The following is a 17,851-nucleotide window of genomic DNA, read 5'->3' as shown; positions in this document are numbered from 1 at the left end:
ACAGACTCTGGACATCCCCTATGTGGAAAGAAGTGGGGATAGGGTGGGAGGCTGGGGGAGATGGTAGGGGAGTGCGGGAGGAGGGGAGGGAGAGGGAACCGGGATTGACATGTGAAGCAAGCTATTTAAAATAAAGTTAATAAAATTTTTTTAAAAAACTCAAGCCAGTGACTTAGACAGCAATCTCTAAAAACCAAACATTTTAACACAGTATAATCCTAAGTTATACTAACATGAATTTATATGCTGAGAAATGATGGTAAAGAAAACATAAAACTTTTGACTTCTGTAACTAAACCATTACGCTCTTATATGAGCTGAAGTTTCGCTTAAAAAAAAAAACAAACCACTGAAATTCATCACACAACCTGATCCAAGGTGTCTGAGGCAGACAGGGCCCTGTGATGTCAGGAGGTGTGACGTCACACACAGCAGGAGCGCACACATGCAACAATGAAGCCCCATGATGAACAGGTGCAGGCCCGCCAGGTAGAAGGCTGCGAGCCACATTTTAAGATGCTGTGGTGTACACTACCCAGCCCGGGACATTTTGTTACAGCGGCCCAAGCTAACATACTACCAACTAAAGCTGAATGAGAGGGAGGACCAGACGGAGACGGGGAGGGGAAGGGAGAAGAATGAATCGCTGATTACAAAGCGGGGTGATGCCGACGTGTGCATACTAGGGACATCTCATCCTATGTTCCTGGTCACGGTCCCCTGGCTGTTAAAGAGCCACCATTCCAAGGACCATGTCGTCTTCATCTCCCAGATTTTAGCTAAATTTTTTTCTTTTTATTTTCTGAGCTCCCCATTGGCGTGTTTTCTCACCCCCAAAATGCCTTCCCTTCCTTTGGCCAAAGGGCCTGAAGAACTATTCTGGGAATGACTCCTGGGGTACCTCATGAACGGCTAGGAAGATGCCCTGGTCGGAACTGTGGGGGGCTCTGTCAGAGCTGAGCTGCAGACATAACACATCCTTATTTGGAAAAGTCAGTCAGAAACCTGTCATCAGCAGGCAAAAATACCACGAAGTCAACGGAGGAAACTGTGTTAACGCACACCCGTCTGAAGAAAAATGGCAATAGAAGCCGATTCCCAATGGCCAAACCCTAGAGAAGTGAAAAGGGACAAACACAGGCAATGGCCTGTAAAAACCACAGTGCCAGTGGCTATGAGACCCATGGACAGACAGAGTCCCCAGTAAGCAGGGACATGCAACCTATTACATACAACTTTCCCCCAGGGAACTCCCGTGATCAGAACGGCAGGACAGAACACGTGCAACATTGAGGAACAGGACCCACCCGATGTGCTGAACCACTTGAGTTGGTTGAATGATTCATTTCAGTCCCTACAGACGTGTATCTTGAAGCCTACTTGTTGGAGGACTGCTCTGAGCTGCACTACCAAGGGCTGGAGAGATGGCTCAGCCGGTAAAGGCTAGGCTCACAACCAAAATGCACTACCAAATAATATAAAATAAATTGAAGGTGATGACAGTAAATTATAATATAGATGAAGAAAAATGAGAACTCATGGGCACTATAAAACCATAATGATGGTTTGCCCAAAGCAAAGCACCCTCCCCCAACTGTAAGAGCCCTGACTCTCCATGTGCACAGTCACGTGGGCATCGATGTCACCACAGGAGCATTGTAGGAAACAGCCAACCAGAATCCGCATTTCAGAAGCCCTGACTGAGTCCTTTAGTAAGGAATCAAAAAGTAGCCCTCTGTGGCGATAAAAGTTGGAAAAACATGCTAATTGCCTGAAGGTAGTGCTGTATTTCTCTCTGGAAAGCTGGGTGTGGTGGTACCTGTTTTACCCCCAGAAATCAGGAGGCTGAGGAAGGTGGATCCAGATGTAAGCCAACCTGGTCACACAAGGAGACACAGTCTCAAAAAAACCAAACCTAAAACCAATCTGCTTCTGCCCTCCCTGATTTACCAGAGGGAAGTCACCCAGTCCACAGACTGCCAAACTGTTTCCTGGCGTAATAAAACAAAAAGAAAAATACATTGAAAAACGAAGCTGAGTTGAAAAATTGCAGGGACAGATTATGATTAAAACACTGTGCCCTTTGCAGAGAAACTTCATGGGGTCATTTCTTCAGATGCGCTGTGACTAGAAAAAAAAAAAGTACTCGTTGTTTACACTTAATTTTCAGACATGAATGGACACGAGATTGCGAGCTACATTTGCTAGTATTTCATAGTGATCTACCACAATGCTCTAATTTGACTTAGGGTATCATTTTAATTCATGTCTTGCTGCTATGATTGAAAAAAAACAAGAATCCTTTAAAAGGGCAATTTAAGGATGGGTGGGTTTACTTCGACTCCATCACGATACCATCACCGGCAACCGTGGCTGGAGGTGACTGTGGTTACATGGTAGAGTCAGGAAAGAGAGGGGAACGGGCCTGCTTCTGCAGCCTAGGACCAAGGCAGCCGGGATGAGTGATACCACCTTCCTCCGGGCAAATCTTACCGCTTCACTTAGCTTAATCAAGAGAAGCCCTCACAGGCATGGCCAGAGGCTAGCCTAATCTCTGAGTAATCCCTCTCAGAAGAGTCCTGGGCTTGTCTCATAGGCAACTCTATATTCTGAGACCCTGACAATCATATAATAGCCACCTGAGGTTGCAGATGGACAGTTTGAAATTTCCTGCTTTGCTGAGAAGTCTTCCAGATACACTGTGGCCTATGGGCTGAAGATGGATGCCCCAACATTACAGAAAAACTTCAGGTGACTGTCCAGTCAGCAAGATGTCTCTGTCAATCCTAGTGTTTATATATTATCCTTCTGTGGTCTTTGATGGAGTTGAAGGCAGATAGTTATAATTATAGTTTTCCTTAGTTATGACAAGAGATAAGCTACATATAGGGCTTTGGACTCACAAGAATGAGATAGATGATATTTTCTTTAAATCTTGCTAAATGTTGATAGACAAAATATTGTAACTGTGTTCTTATTTGATAACTGTTCTGTTATATATAATTTGACTATGTTAAAGTTAAGACCTTTCTTTTTATTTAGACAGAAAAGAGGAGATAATGTGGGAAGTCCTATGTATATGTCAATAAAGCACTGTTGGGCCAATAGGAATCTAGATAGGTGGGACTAGGAGTCCAGGAGGACTCTGGGAAGGAGAAACACAGAGAGTCAAGATGTAACGTCATGGGGTAGGAAGCCCGGAACTATTCTCCAGTAAGGGAAATACTTAGATTAACAACTATGGGGTAATTACTTAAGTCAGAGCAAGCCAGTAAGAAACAAGCAAGGCCAACAGCTTCATAATTAATATAGCCTCCTGTGTGTTTATTTGGGACTGCTGCGGCACTAGAACCAGGCTGGAAGGAAGGTTTCACTCAAGGAAAAGGTTTCTCTTTACAAGAGGTACCATCCCAGAAATGGGAGTACGCTGTGAGACTCACAGCATTCACACTTATCAGAACTTGGTGAGTAAAAAAGACAAAAAACAAACAAACAAACAAAAAACCAAAAAACAACAACAAAAAAAAAAAACAACCCCAAGGCCTGTGTGTTTCAGTAAAGGAAAATATCCTGAATCAACAATGTGCATTTGTGGGGGGGGAGTCTATGATTTATTTTCAAATGCACCAAAAGCAAGCAAACAAACAAACAAAGAAATAAGTAAATAAATAAATAAGACGTAAAGGCAAATGAACAGATGAGATAAACCAACCAAGTATGCCAAAATGTTAATGCATACTGTGAGGGGAATAAAGGCGTTCACTATAAAGTTAAGTTTATCAAATGCTTGAAAATGTTCATGGTGAAATTAGGTGTGTAAGTTAACAATGTCACTAAAAACAGTTACCATAATATTGCACAGCCACTAAAATGATTATTAAAAATCATTTTAAAGACATGGGACTTTTTTCATAAGATCTTACTCCTTTCAATGTAAAATGTAAAAACCACATATATCCTTAGCATGATTAAATATTTTTGTCTTGAACACATTTGGATGCTGTAACACACTTTTAAAATGCCCACACAGGGCGTCTGGACAGCTGACCCAGCAGTTAAGGACACTTGTTGCTTTTCCAGAGGACCCTGGTTCAATTCCCAGCACCCACATGGCTTCACAAAACCATCAGTGACTTCTTCCAGCCCCAGGGTATCGGATGCCTTCTTCTGATCTATGTGGTACCAGGCACATATACAGGCTAAATACTCATGTACATAAAATAATAAAACAAATCTTTTTAAAATTAAAATGCTAATAGCTACTTGTCAATGAAGAATAGAATTATGAGTGACTGCCGATTTTTACAAACTCCATTAAAAAATCAAAATTAATAGATGCATGGGATTATATCCTGATAAACTCATAGTAAATAGAAAATCGAAAATATTCTACTTTTAAGAAATGCTTTATTTTCCCTACCAAAAGCACAGCCGAGTAGCAGGGTTCGTGGAGGGTGCTTGGTGGCTTCCACTCATGTCCACAGCTGTCTGGGAGCTGCTGTCCAGCACAGCATGTGAGGGTAATTCCGAGGACGGCTCCACAATGTTATTGCAACACTGCAGAGCTGATAACTCCTGAGTCAAAGCCTTTAGTCAAGGATGATCTATACTATTCTTTCGAGAAAGATTTTTGTTTTAAGAATAGTGTAATCAAACATCCAACATCCTAATTATTTTGTCTTCCCACCTATTGGTGGGTGCCAGCCCTGAGCCTCACACTGCAGAGGAATCAACGGGACATTAAACAGGATTAACCTCCAGACAAGATTAGCTAGCTCTGTGTGGCTGGGGCCCCTCGTGTACATCTTTGCAGAGGGCAACACAGGGTCTAGTGGACACTAAGGAGTAGCAAACGGAAGTCCCAATCTCTAGTTGCCTTCCAAGGCCCAGGGCTTCCTGCCTCGAGAGGTTCTCCTACTAGGCGAAGCATAACGTCCATCTGACTTACTGACCCAAATCTGCCTGGATCCCTGCTATCTAGAGTCACAGCCTGGTTCCATTAATCATCCACCACACTGCTCAAACACCAGCCTGGCTGGCACCGCACAGAAAAGCCGTTCCGGTTCCAAGGGCAAATCTCCAGTAATTCTTGTCTCCAGGCAGTGACTGCACCTAGATGCTTTCTTCCAAGCATTTACTAGGGGCGAGCACCCCAAATGATGTGTGGGACGTGGGTGGGGAGAGCCTGCCCTGGGCTCTTATGACTCTGACGGGCCAGAAGCTTTCTCTGAGAATTACAAGTGATTGAATTATGCAAAGGACCATCGGGGAGGGCAGGCAACCTGGGTGCAGAAGGATTTCAAAGAGAAAGAGGTGCCCTTGGGGCTAAGGATGGGCAGAGGGCAGAACAGATACCCGGCTGCAGCGACTGGCATGGCCGGCTGCCCTCGGTGTCTCGAGCACCCCTTGATGAGGAAGGGGGGCTAGGAAAGGATCACGGCGGCGGAGGCGGCTTTCTCCTGGAGGCGCACGAACAACCTAAGATTTATGTGGTGAAAACTGAAGAAGGCAGTTTCATTCTCTCCAGGGCCGAGTGTCCCTCTTTAAGAAAACGCTCTGGGTGGGTGGCTTGATGCTCCAAGCCATGAGCTTTTCCGCCACTGTATTATATACGTATGAGACAGGATGTCTCACAACCTGGAGCAGGGTCACTTGCCAGACCCAATGTTTCCAACGCAGCCCCTCTACAGAGAATCACGCGCTGAGCCACCATTACCTGCTAGACCCCGCAGCTGGGGACCCAAGGCTCCGACCTCTGATGCTGTGACACCAGAACAGAGCCTGGAAAATGTCCTTCTGGCAGCCTGGCCACACCAAGAAAGTTCCAACAGCCGGTGCCTTGGCCAAGGCCACGGCAAGGTGGCGCAACTCACGAGGGAGAATCCATACAGACAGGGACACAAGCGGCCTCACAGGGCGCAATTCTGTGTACGCCTCTGCTGAAATGTGGGGGCTGCTGTGCTTCTGAGCTGTGCCTGTGCAAGTGTGTGTGTGTGTGTGTGTGTGTGTGTGTGTGTGTGTGTGTGTGTGAGAGAGAGAGAGAGAGAGAGAGAGAGAGAGAGAGAGAGAGAGAGAGAGAGAGAGAGAGAGAGAGAGAGAGAGAGAGAGAGAGAGATGTCTGCTCCTTGCACAGCCCTATATGGGGGCTTCTAAATGACATCAAATCTGTAAGCAGCTGCTCCACTGCTGTGGTGAGGCCGTGACCAAGGCAACCGATACTTCGTTGGGCCTTACAGTCCTGGGCCACTAGAGTTCTTGGTCATCCTGGCAGGAAAGATGGTAAGGGGACAGACAGGCACGGCATTGCAGCAGTTAGCTGAGAGCTCACATCTTGGGACAACAACCACAAGCCAGAGGGAACTGGGAAACAGCATTGGGCTTTTGAAACCTCAGAGTCTACCCTAAGTGACACGCCTTCTTCCACAGAGGCCACGCCTCCTAATCCTCCCCTAGCAGACCCATCACTGGGGGCCAAGTGTTCAAACACACGAGCCTATGGGAGTCAATCGCACCCCAAAACCCCACACCGCTTTCACAGGCCCTTCCTTATTTACAGTTGGGAATAACAGTAATGGCTGGCCCTGAGTGTGGTGGTGGGTATCCCTACACACTGGAGATGGAGGCAGGGGTATCTCTGTGAGTTCGGGGCTAGCCTGGGCTACACAGGGAGTTCCAGGCCAGCCTGGGATAGTGAGACTCTGTCTCAAATTTAAAAAAAAAAAAGCAAGTAATAGCAATAACTACCTTAGAGAAAGGTTTCCTTGTAGGGGCAAACTACAGTAACATGCTTAGTAAGTGGCAACCACAAATACTTAGGGTGAAAACAATAATGCCTTTGCCTGGTTAAAATTTTAAGTGTTAATCAAAAAAAAATTAAGCACAGGAAAAAGAAAAAAGCCATGATGAGTCATTCCGGCTTTCTCCTCTCTAAGAGAAACATTCAGAAAAAAAAAAACATGTTTTCCATCTGGCATAGGAATATATACTTGGAGGACAAACTTCAACTCTGTGGATTTCTGTATGTTCTTTCTGGACGATTTAGAGCAGCACCTCATAGTTCGTACGATGTCTTGCTGGGACAACGTCTGACTGCTGTTCCCTGCCCACACTCATGGCAGAGACTTCAACAGTAGAACTTTCCCGCAGTAAGAAGGCATCGCTCCCATCCCCACGGTAGCTAAGTAGGTCAGTCTTTACATGATGCCGCTAAGCACAGGCGAGAGCCAACGGGAGCAATGATTTCACACACGACTTATGGGAGATGTCAAGCCACTAGAAAAAAGTTACAGCAGCGTTCTCTCCCCACTGCCCGATCCTAACTACTGGAGGGGAGAGACTCGGCTTTTCTTCAGCGCATTAAAATAACGCAAGTGGGAAGGCTGACGTCGTCTAATTTAATCAGCTTTGTGGAGATTCAGGTCTGGGGTGGCCCCTCGGGTGCTGGGGATTCGAACTCAGGTTGTTGCGACTGTGTTACAAAATACCCTTACCCACTGAACCACCTCCCTAGCTCCCTCCCGTCCACCTGGCCTTTGCTAGCAATTAAACCTGTTCACTGATAATTTCATACACGTGTGCTGTGCGTTCCCCTCTCACCCTCCCCTCCTCCTTACGGACCTTTTTCCTACACTCCTGTCTCTTCTCTTTATAATCCACTGAGTTTAAATAGGGCCGTCTATCTGCCCGTGGCTCTAGAACGATCCACTGGAGCCTGATGAGCTCACTAGTGGCTTTGCAAGTGAACACAGCCCCTCCCCGCCCAAGACTCTGTCTAGTTCGGCAGGAAGGGTGCGTACGGCCCCATAAACAACGCGCCCGTCCATGAGTGACTGTTGACAGGGCAGCTGTGTGGAGGTCTGGTGAGCCGCTGTTGTGTCTGACTACAATGGTGTCATTCCCAGGAGACAGCATGTGGTAGCCTTTCTTCTCTCTGAGCCTTTGCATTCTTGCTGCTCCTTTTTCCAAAAGGCTCCCTAAGGCTTATGCTCAGGACCGTGAGCAGCCATGAGTCTTCTGACCTGACCGCCACTCACTGCTCTCCATCTTTGAGGTCACTTATGCATCTGCTAGTCACCAATGTGTCCTTACGAGTCCTCCCTAAAAATCTCAACCCATAGAAACTTTCAAAAGCACTGATCATCGGGGACTCAGGACAGACAACGATACACCAACGTTCCAGTCACACTGCAGCAGCGAGTGGCTGGCGAGTACACCCAAGTGTCTGTCAAAGACAGGCGGATAACCACGGTGTGGGTCAGACCTCTAACGGACGTGTCAGACAGAAAGAAGAAAGCAGCTCGACATGAGGCAGAAACATGCACAAATACTGCACGATTCCACTAGCGCACTACACATAGAATAGACAAGTTCGCGGAGACAGAGAAGAAAGCAGGGCTGCCACTGGCTGGTGGTGACCAAGAGATCTCAGTGACGGCTGCCTGGCCCTGAGAGTGAAGCCCCTGAATGAGATGCTAAGTGAGAGTTAAAATGGCAACTTGCGCGTTGTGCATATTTACTATAACAAAAAAATATAATTAGACCCAGATTAGCCTAGTTTGACTTTGAAAGGCACACCCACAACTCTCATATGGGTGCCATGGCTATGCTTGGGGCGCCATGATTGGACCCTCATGATTTACTGCACTTGCCCCCACCCCCGCACGTGCAAAGCTATACATTCCCTTTTCTATTCCTTTTTCTCTCCTTTTATGGCCTCACAGCTAAGATTAGCCAGCTCTGTTTTCAATCTGTAAAATACACACTGGAGCGGACTCTTACTGTTTATAAACTGTGTGAAGGCAGCTTTTAAACATGCCAAAGCTTTTGCAAGGGTTTTCTCCAATGGCTTTATGGCTTTTTTTTTAAATGGTAATACACTTCTTATAATTTGTATTTTCTTCCACCTCCTCTACAGATACTTCAGGTCTGTCTATTCTGATAAGCTACCATAGGATGCTTCCTTTCTAAGTTAATTTCTCCCTCATTCATGAAAAGGTATTTCTAAAATTTGCTTAAAATATACTAGTGGGAGAATTTTGATCCTTCAGTTATTAAATCTTAAGATTTGTTGGAGGCACAAGTTCTACATTCAAGAAAATGCCTTATGCAGTCTTATACAGTTGTTTTACATGTACACACTCACACCTGCACGCACGCATACATATACACACTCATACCTGCATGTGCACACACATGCACATACTCACACCTGCATGTACACACACCTGCACACACACCTGCATGTGCACACATCTGCACACACTCACACCTGCATGTGCACACACCTGCACACTCACACCTGCATGTACACACACCTGCACACACACCTGCATGTGCACACATCTGCACACACTCACACCTGCGTGCACGCACGCGCACACACATATACACACATATACACACATATACATACCTGCATGTGTGCACACACGTGCGCACCCAACACTGTCTCCTAGAAATATGGGAAGAAAAAAAATGACAGGCACAGAAGGACTGGAGAGAATGGGGTTAGAAAGCAGGGACCTGAGTCAGGACCTGTGTCACTTTCTCTTAGCACAGTTCCAACATGTGCTCCCCTTACGGCCTGGATTAGCTGAAAACGCTAGACTGTAAGTGGGCTCGCAGGAAAAGGAGAGCAGACAGACAGTGCACACACCCGAGGACTGTCGGAAAGAACGGCAGGGAAGTTGGTGAACACGTGGCTTCTGTTTCGTGTCTAGTCACTTACTCCTTTTAGAGTGTACACATCTGACACCAAGGAGGTACATATTAATCTTACGTCATCTAAGACAGAAAGTAGCTTGCTGCCCCACAGCCAGATTTTGACCTGGTCCCTAAGAAGCCCAAGTCTCCCCACATCCCCACACGGCCTCTCATAGGTAGGAATCCAGGGGAAGACAAACCCACGGCCCTGAAGGATGGATGGCTACTCCTGTGTGGACAGCACTCGGGCTGGATGAAGAGTGAGGTCAGCCCACACCCCAGAAGGGGAGATGATGAGTGTATGATGCGGTGAATTGGGTCTAATACCGGGGGCCGCGAACAGGAAGAGCTGGGAGCTGTGTGCACTCCTTACGCTCCCAGAGATGCTCCACGTCATCTGTGTTTAGAATGAAAGCCCCCCCCACCCCGTTCAAGTGTGGAAGTGTCAGCCCATGGCACAGCTCCACCCTAGAGTTCCCAAGGCCCTAAACCACATACCCTGTGAGTCCCCTTAAGAGACCTAGAACCCATGAGCTTAGGGCCCTCCTGTCAGTCACTCCTGTGTCCCACCTTCTTCGGGCTCTAGCAGTCACAGGCCAAGGTCTAGGGTTCTCTGAGATCCTGGTAGGAACAGAAAGCCTGTTTTCACGACAATCAGCCATTCATGACCATCGCGGGTTCTCTAGAAACGTGTGCCAATTACACGCCTTCCCCAGAGGTCCCCTGCTTGGGCGGGCAGCTCGCCCTGAAATAGGGGCCTCATTATGGCGCTCTGCCCTTTGAAGTGCTTTCTTCTCCTGAGACCGTCCTCATGCTATCGATAACAGATGAGAACCTCTTCAGTTGCCCTGCAAGCAGGGTTTCAGAGTGCCCTTTGGGGAAGTGCTCTCACTCGGAATTAATGATGGAGAGGAAAGTTGAAGGTATGTGGCCCTGGCCATAGGAAGGTGACAGAAGCAACTCCTCAATGGCAAAGAGCCCGTGTCCTGCCTACTCTGCAGTCAGCAGGGTTCCTCTCGATGTCCCCTTAATCTGGCTCTGCCATATGCTTAGAACCTGCTAAGGGCTTCAGACGGAATGGACTGGGCCTCGGGAAAGGTGCCTGACAGCGTTGCATAGCCTCTTCCGCCTTGAGGAGAGCAGGCATCAACTTGTGGACACTAAGCCTCGGAGGCTAATCGCCTACAAATCGTTTCGAATCACACCTAAAAACCTGTAACAGTCGCTTCCCCTACGTTCCAACCCCTTTCCCATTTCTTTCCCCTTTCCCTTTTCTATTCCTTGGCACTGAAGGACTGTCCCAGACCATAAAAACCAGAAGGAGAAAGGGAGGGAACCTTTACAAGGCTGGTGTATTCTATTCTCCTCGACTCGATTTTGAACACCCAGGGTATCAGCAAAACGTCTACGCTCCCATTATTACTGACTGAGCGCCAACGCTGGACGACCTAAATACGCCTGAGCATGGGCAAATTTCAGGAGGCCTCAACAGCACCAAAGGCTGGGATGGTCAACCACACCTTTACAGATTTACCAAGTCGTGTGACTTAAAATGCCAAGGCAGATGTATGACCAGTCATAAAGATTTATCCATTGCCGTCGATTACCCCAAGTTCTGTGGCCAAAGGAACAGTCTAAACATTTATCTACAGAGCCAGAAATCTTATTTTCCCCAGGGAAACATAAGGTGACCCGTGCCAGATGGGTAAGTGGGGAAAAAAAACCTCCCAGTGGTACACTGGGCACCATCACAGTGTGGAGAGAGAAACCAGTGACAAGCTTAGGCAGACGCTGGAGCAAACTCACCCCAAAGGGCGGCTTGACAGCTTTTATCTTCTGCAAGGAAGAAGTGAACAAGCCAGGTTTTAGAACCTTTATCTTCATCCACGGTTTGGAAGACAGTTATAGGGAAGATTCACCTTCTTCAACACAATGCCCGTATTTCGTTACCACCACAGAATGCCACTGCATGTCCAGATCTACAAAACTTTGTCCAACCGTCCCATCAGGAGAGACACTTCCTAACCAAACAAAATCCCCTCCTTCTTCAGCGTCTGTGCGTCTGGAAACACGCCTGTGTGTTTGTGGCAGATGAGCTTCTGCAAAAGAACCCAGGTCAGGCAGAGACATAACATCTCCTTCCTGCCCCACGTCCTCTCTGCAGCGGCCAGACTTCCTCAAGGCTTCTGACCCAGGGTCAACGGGCAGAAAATAGTCTCTCTCTGCCCCTCCATGGCCCTCCTGCCTCCGGCCACCTCTACTTTGTTCTCTGACCTGCATTTTCTATCCGTGTATTATAGGACTTTTCTTACGAGAAGATGAGTCATCGTTACAAAGCCCGTATCAGTTACCACCGGGGTAGTTTACGGTCCCAGCACCCTCGGGACTGAGGCATTAAACTTGCCTTTGCGAGCGCTAAAATGTAAAACAGCAGGGGAAAAAAGTCCACTGCTATGGAAGGATAGGGCATTCTAGACTCCCGCAAGTTTGCTGTGGCCCACAGTGCCCCATGGCAGGACCAAGGTGGTTGGAGTACTTTTTCCAAAATGCCTGGGATCAGAAGTGTTCAGACTTCAGGGTTCCCCCTCCCAGATATCAGAACATTCGCACATATGAAATGAAACATCCTGAAGGACCAAAACCTAAACACAAGATTCATGTATACATAACACGCATCTGCTGAAGGTAAGTTTACGGTATTTTAAAATAATTTTGAGCACAAAATAGTTTTGGGCATGGGAATTTCCATTTGTGATGCACAGAAAGTTTTCAGCTATGGAGGATGTTTGACTCATGGGTTACAGGTGCTCGGCCTGTAATTCTAACTCCCACTGGCTCTTTCAGAAAAGCCACTGGATTTGGGTTTTTTCCCATGTTTTTAGTGGAATTTATAGACTGTAGGTCAACTTTTCCCTTGTGTCTGAGGCAGTCCCTAGGGACTCTACTCCAGGGTTTGGTGGCTGACGATTCCATGGTGCTAACTCTGTTCCCCTCACTCATTACCAGGGAGTCAGCAGTACCTCCCTTGTGTCCTGTTAATGACAGATCATTAGAGGACAGGACACTGGACAACCACGGCCATTAGAAATGGTTGAAAACGTCAGCCGGGCGGTGGTGGCGCACGCCTTTAATCCCAGCACTCGGGAGGCATTGGCAGGCAGGTCTGTGTGAGTTCGAGGCCAGCCTGGTCTACAGAGTGAGTTCCAGGACAGCCTCCAAAACAATACAGAGAAACCCTGTCGAAAGAAAGAAGAAAAGAAAGAAAGAAAGAAAGAAAGAAAGAAAGAAGGAAGGAAGGAAGGAAGGAAGGAAGGAAGGAAGGAAGGAAGGAAGGAAGGAAAGAAAGAAAGAAAGAAAGAAAGAAAGAAAGAAAGAAAGAAAGAAAGAAAGAAAGAAAGGAAAAGAACTAGTTGAAAACCACCTTTGTGTAGAAGGGAGTCTCTGAGGTAGGAATTCATCTCACTGAACATACCTCTCAGGGTTTACTGCATACAGTTCTTCAGAATTAGGGGATTTTTAAAATACAATTTCTGACCACATCATAGATGCTGACAACACCTGGGCACTGGACAAGACACGTTCTCAACTTTTCTCTTCCTCCCTTGCAAAGGCTCTAAATGCTTCCTTTCTCCCAAAAAAAAGTTCGCTGCCATATTTCAGTGTTGCTGAAATCCACCTCCACATGAATGCTAAGCCCTTGCCTTAGATAAATAACACTCTTTGCTCATGCCTAGCTAAGATTGGGTTTTCAGCCTGTTTCTACAGAAGAGACAAGCATGGGAGGGCTATCTACCACCACAACCTCCATGAATGCCAAGACCCTCCCAAGAGACCCCAGCATGTCGAGCCAAAGCATAAGGACGCAGCTGTGCGAGACACAGCCCCTGTCCCACGGCATGTATGGCAATGCTCAGTCCGCATGCTAACCTAACAAGTGCGTGAAGACAGTCGTGTGAGGGCTGCGTGCTGTTAACTCGCCACGCAGCAACGGAAGTGTGTCTGTTCTGCGCGGGACCGTGCTCTCAAGGAGGATAGAGGGTTTGTCTTTTAAAAGGTGGCTTAGTCATTAAAAAGTAGTTGTCACCTGTCACAAATGGGTCAGGCTAGCCTGGTAGCGCCCCCCCCCCCGGGAGATGTCCTGGAAGGATCACAGCTACAGTGGCTCACGATGGGTTTTCTGGGACAAGGTCGGTTCCAGAGAAAGTGAGCAGCGATGACCCTGGGAGTGTTCTCGGCAGACGGGGCAGCTGCCCGCGCTCTTCATCTTTCACAGAGTTAGCAATCGTAAAGAGGCCTCCGAGTCCCCCCTCACTCACAGAGGGGAGGGGAGCTCTGTACTCTTCGACCATTTTACCTTCAATGTTACCGCAGCAAGCCAGTCCGGCCAAGCAACTGCAAGCCCGGACCTCCCTGGCTGTTACCTGTGTGTGCGCCTTCAAGCAAGCCCTTTGGGGAAGTCAGGGCACTTAGTGGAGAAGCAGCTGTCTAATTCCAGAAGAGTTAGCTGAGAAGCAGCCATAGCGCGGTAGCATTTGGGAAGGCCATACTGGGCTACCTAGTTCATGCAGCCATCTCCACAGGCAGGTTTCCCAGGGACTCCAAAGCAACGTGTGTGGTGACTAAGGACCCCACCCCCTCAGCTAGCAGAGGGCAAGGAGGCTCACACCGGGCAGGATGGGGGTGGGGGGCTCTTTGATGCTGCCCTATAGACAGCATCAAAGAGTAAGGGTGGCTAGAGAGACTTTCAGATGTGTTCCACCCGGAAACCACTTCCTTCCCGCCACCAAGCCAGCACAGCCCCCCTCTTCCCACAAACACGCCTGGTGCTCCACGCCTCAGAGAGACAAGGAAACAGACACCAGGAGAGGACACAACCCAAGAAGTGGGCAAGGGCTGCGTGGGGCACAGGGTTGCTCCAGGGAGCCGGGTGGGCGTGGCTACAGAAACTCAAAAAGATGCAAACCTGTGCAACCATTCCCCCATGAGGTGACCTAGTTCCCTTTCTGTCACCCGAGTTTCCTTATAGAGCGCTTGGGTCGTTCCACAGCAGGCTGCAAAGCCAAGGCCAAGGACAGAAATGTGTGCACCTTCCACACTCACAACGGGTGTGACTATGCACACGGGCGTCGCTTTATAAAGACACTGAGTAAGGGAGAGGGGGAGGGAGTGGGAGAGGAAGGCCGGGCAGCGGGTCCCTGTCATCTGAGTCTGCAGGAAGAGTAACATGGTTTAGAAACTTAAAAACTACAACCAGGCACTCTCCTTGTGTCCCTCCCAATCCACGACTCACTCCCAGATGTTTTCATACTGTACAGCACAGTCTGGAGCTCACACTGGGCTGAGTGTGCCATGAAGCCAAGGCTAGGACCAGGCTGCACCCGGACCATTTCTCGGGAGTGTTTCCACGAGCCCATGAGGGCCAAGGCGGTATCCGTTGGCAGCCAAGACACCAACCCGACACAGACAGCATCCAGCTGGGCCCACCAGGCCACACTTCCTGAACGTGGGGTAAGGGGGGGACTGCCTGGTTATCTTCTGAGGAATGAAGCCCTCAGAGGTCTTCCTGGGTCGTCTTCTGCATCCAGAGGGAGGCAGCAAGCTCACTTTTCGGGCTGCAAGTAAGCTAAAATCTAATTCCAAATGCCAACAACTTTATTTTAAATAACGATTTATTCCGATTTTAAAAATGGCTTTGGGAGTTGAAGAGATGGCTCAGCAGTGAGGTGTGCACACACACTCTTCCAGAGGACAGGGTTTGGTCCAGCTCCCAACACTTGCGAGGGCTTGTGACTCCAGCCGCAGGGGGCCTGAGAGCACTCTGGCCCCCACAGGCCTGCTCACGTATGCCACACATCCACACGCACACGCATACGTACACATGGACATGCATCTGTACATAAAAATAAGGAGAACAAACCTTTGGGAAAAAATTTAGCCTTTACAATCGAATCCAAGAAAAACAAAACAGAAACCGCATGCTTTTAAATGGGATATATCCAGCACCTAACATTTTAAAAACATTGTTATTTGATGAAACCCATCTTCCCCACGTGGTGCCCTGGATACCTGCTTACGAGTGTGTGTGCTGACTTCAGCCCAAAACATGCACAGACAGCCTCATCCAGTCAACCCCGCTGCCTGCCTAGGCGCTTGGCGTATTCATTCCACGTCCTTCCACTCTTAAGTGTTGCTGGGCTTCTGCTGAAGTCAGCAGGAGAAGTTGCGACTGGGAATGGAAAGCAGGCCCTGAGTTTAGCTGCGTTCCACTCTCTCTCCCCAGAAGCTCAGGGCCATGTTAAAAAATGCTGATGTGACTGCTTCACCTACCTCCTCTGCTGGCTCCTCACTGCTCCTCGTGGCTCTGTACCTATGCCTCCCTACAGTAACTGGGACTGTACAAAACTCAGAGCCTTGCACTGAGCATTGGTGGCGCATGCCTTTAATCCCAGCACTCGGGAGGCAGAGGCAGGCGGATCTCTGTGAGTTTGAGACCAAGCCTGGTCTATAGAGTGAGTTCCAGGACAGGCTCCAAAACAATACAGAGAAACCCTGTAACCCAAAAAACAAAAAACAAAGAAACAAAAAACTCGATGCCTCTCCATGTTTTCAGAGCAGGCTACACACACAGTGTAGTTCTTATCTGTGACTATGTTTTCAGTATCTTTCTACTGGGATTGACAGTTGAGATGGCAGCAAGGAATTCTTGTCGAATGGTTACCCCCAAGAACCTGTGTGCCTGCACATTTTTAAAGTGTGCAATAGTGTTTCCCCTGAATGCATAGATGTGCAGCATGTGCATGCGATGTGAGTCCCCACGGAAGACCGAAGGGGCCTTGGATCCTTTGGAACCAGAGTTATGGGCAGCTGCAAGACACCGTGTGTGTGCTGGGAACCCGGGGTCTCCCAAGTGCTCTTAACCACGGAAGTATCTCTACATCCCCCAAGTCACTACATCCGAGGACCGGAGACGTTTTCACTCTTCGTAAGCTTTCTCTTTCAGGTGTTCTCCTCCGGCACCCAGAGCTATGCCCGTCCTTTCTTTAGCTTTCCTCCAAATCAAACATGGAAGCAACTGACAGCGGCCAAAGGAAACCGTAAAACTTTAAAAACGTTCTACCTGGAGGACACCGCACCGAAAACTGTTCTCTTCATCCACGTGCAGCCAGTACCTGGCAACTAAAATGTCAACAAACAAACGAGAGTTCAACAAACTTTTCAAAATTGTGGCTCAGGTGTACAGGTGATGTCTCTAAGAAGTCACGATGTTTACACATCTTTCAAAATCAGCTGCCTGATGCTCTCACTCAGCACACATGACAACGGCGTTTAATCCTACCTCACATTCAGCACGGCGCCCCCACCAGATCTCTCCACCCCGGATGCCGCAGGGCAGGGTCTGCTCATCTGCCCACTCCCCCTACCTTCGGCTCACACACCTGATCATCAACAGCCTCCTTTAAGGACGCCATCATGCCGGCTTCTGCTCCAGCTAAGTTAGTGAGATACATTCAACAGGGAGCCACATGGACTCTGTCGTCCAGGTCTGGGTATTCGTGTTTCTGTTTTAACCCAGTCTTCTACGATGAATGACCACGGATGACAGTATTACGGTGCAAGCTTAAGCCCTCCGCGCTGTGAGCTGGGCCAATCCTGCTTCAATCGCATCATGCAGTTTGCCCGTGAGCCTGGCTCTGTGTTGGGTCACTGGGATTCTAGTGCTGCCAGAGTTCACCTCAGGCTTCCTCCGTGGTAGAAAGGCAAGAGGCCCCAAGGATGCAGCCAGTATTTTCAGGTTACAGGTATATGGGAAACGGACGCCCCAAAACGGCCTCCCAATCAAAAATCATAGCAGAGAACTCTGGTTTCCGTTTGGGCCACTCTCTCGAGCACAGCCCAGGACAGTAGCAGCAACGTGAGTTACATCTCCAGAAGCATGTATAAAACATCATGGTTATGCTCCTGGGTGGCCACTGGAAGAGGCATGTTTAACATCTATACCTATAAAATTTGAAACATAGAACCCATAACTCGGCGCGATTCCCATCTGGGGCCTTTTGTGACGGAACCCACACGAGCCATGTCCAAACATGTCAAAAGTCTATTTAAACATTTAAGCAAAAAGTGCAGAGTCAGCGGAAGTCCCAACCTT

General features: G+C 48.2%; 1 protein-coding gene across 4 annotated transcripts in view; it reads right to left on the bottom strand.

The window, feature by feature from the left end:
• Mtcl1 (microtubule crosslinking factor 1) overlaps positions 1–17,851 on the bottom strand; it is a 111,084-nt gene that overhangs the window by 53,545 nt on the left and 39,688 nt on the right. The gene's annotated exons all lie outside the window — the stretch shown is intronic.

Source organism: Mesocricetus auratus, unplaced genomic scaffold, assembly GCF_017639785.1.
Source record: "Mesocricetus auratus isolate SY011 unplaced genomic scaffold, BCM_Maur_2.0 Super-Scaffold_100010, whole genome shotgun sequence".
Classification (NCBI taxonomy): domain Eukaryota; kingdom Metazoa; phylum Chordata; class Mammalia; order Rodentia; family Cricetidae; genus Mesocricetus; species Mesocricetus auratus.
This window is presented reverse-complemented; position numbering and strand designations above follow the sequence as displayed.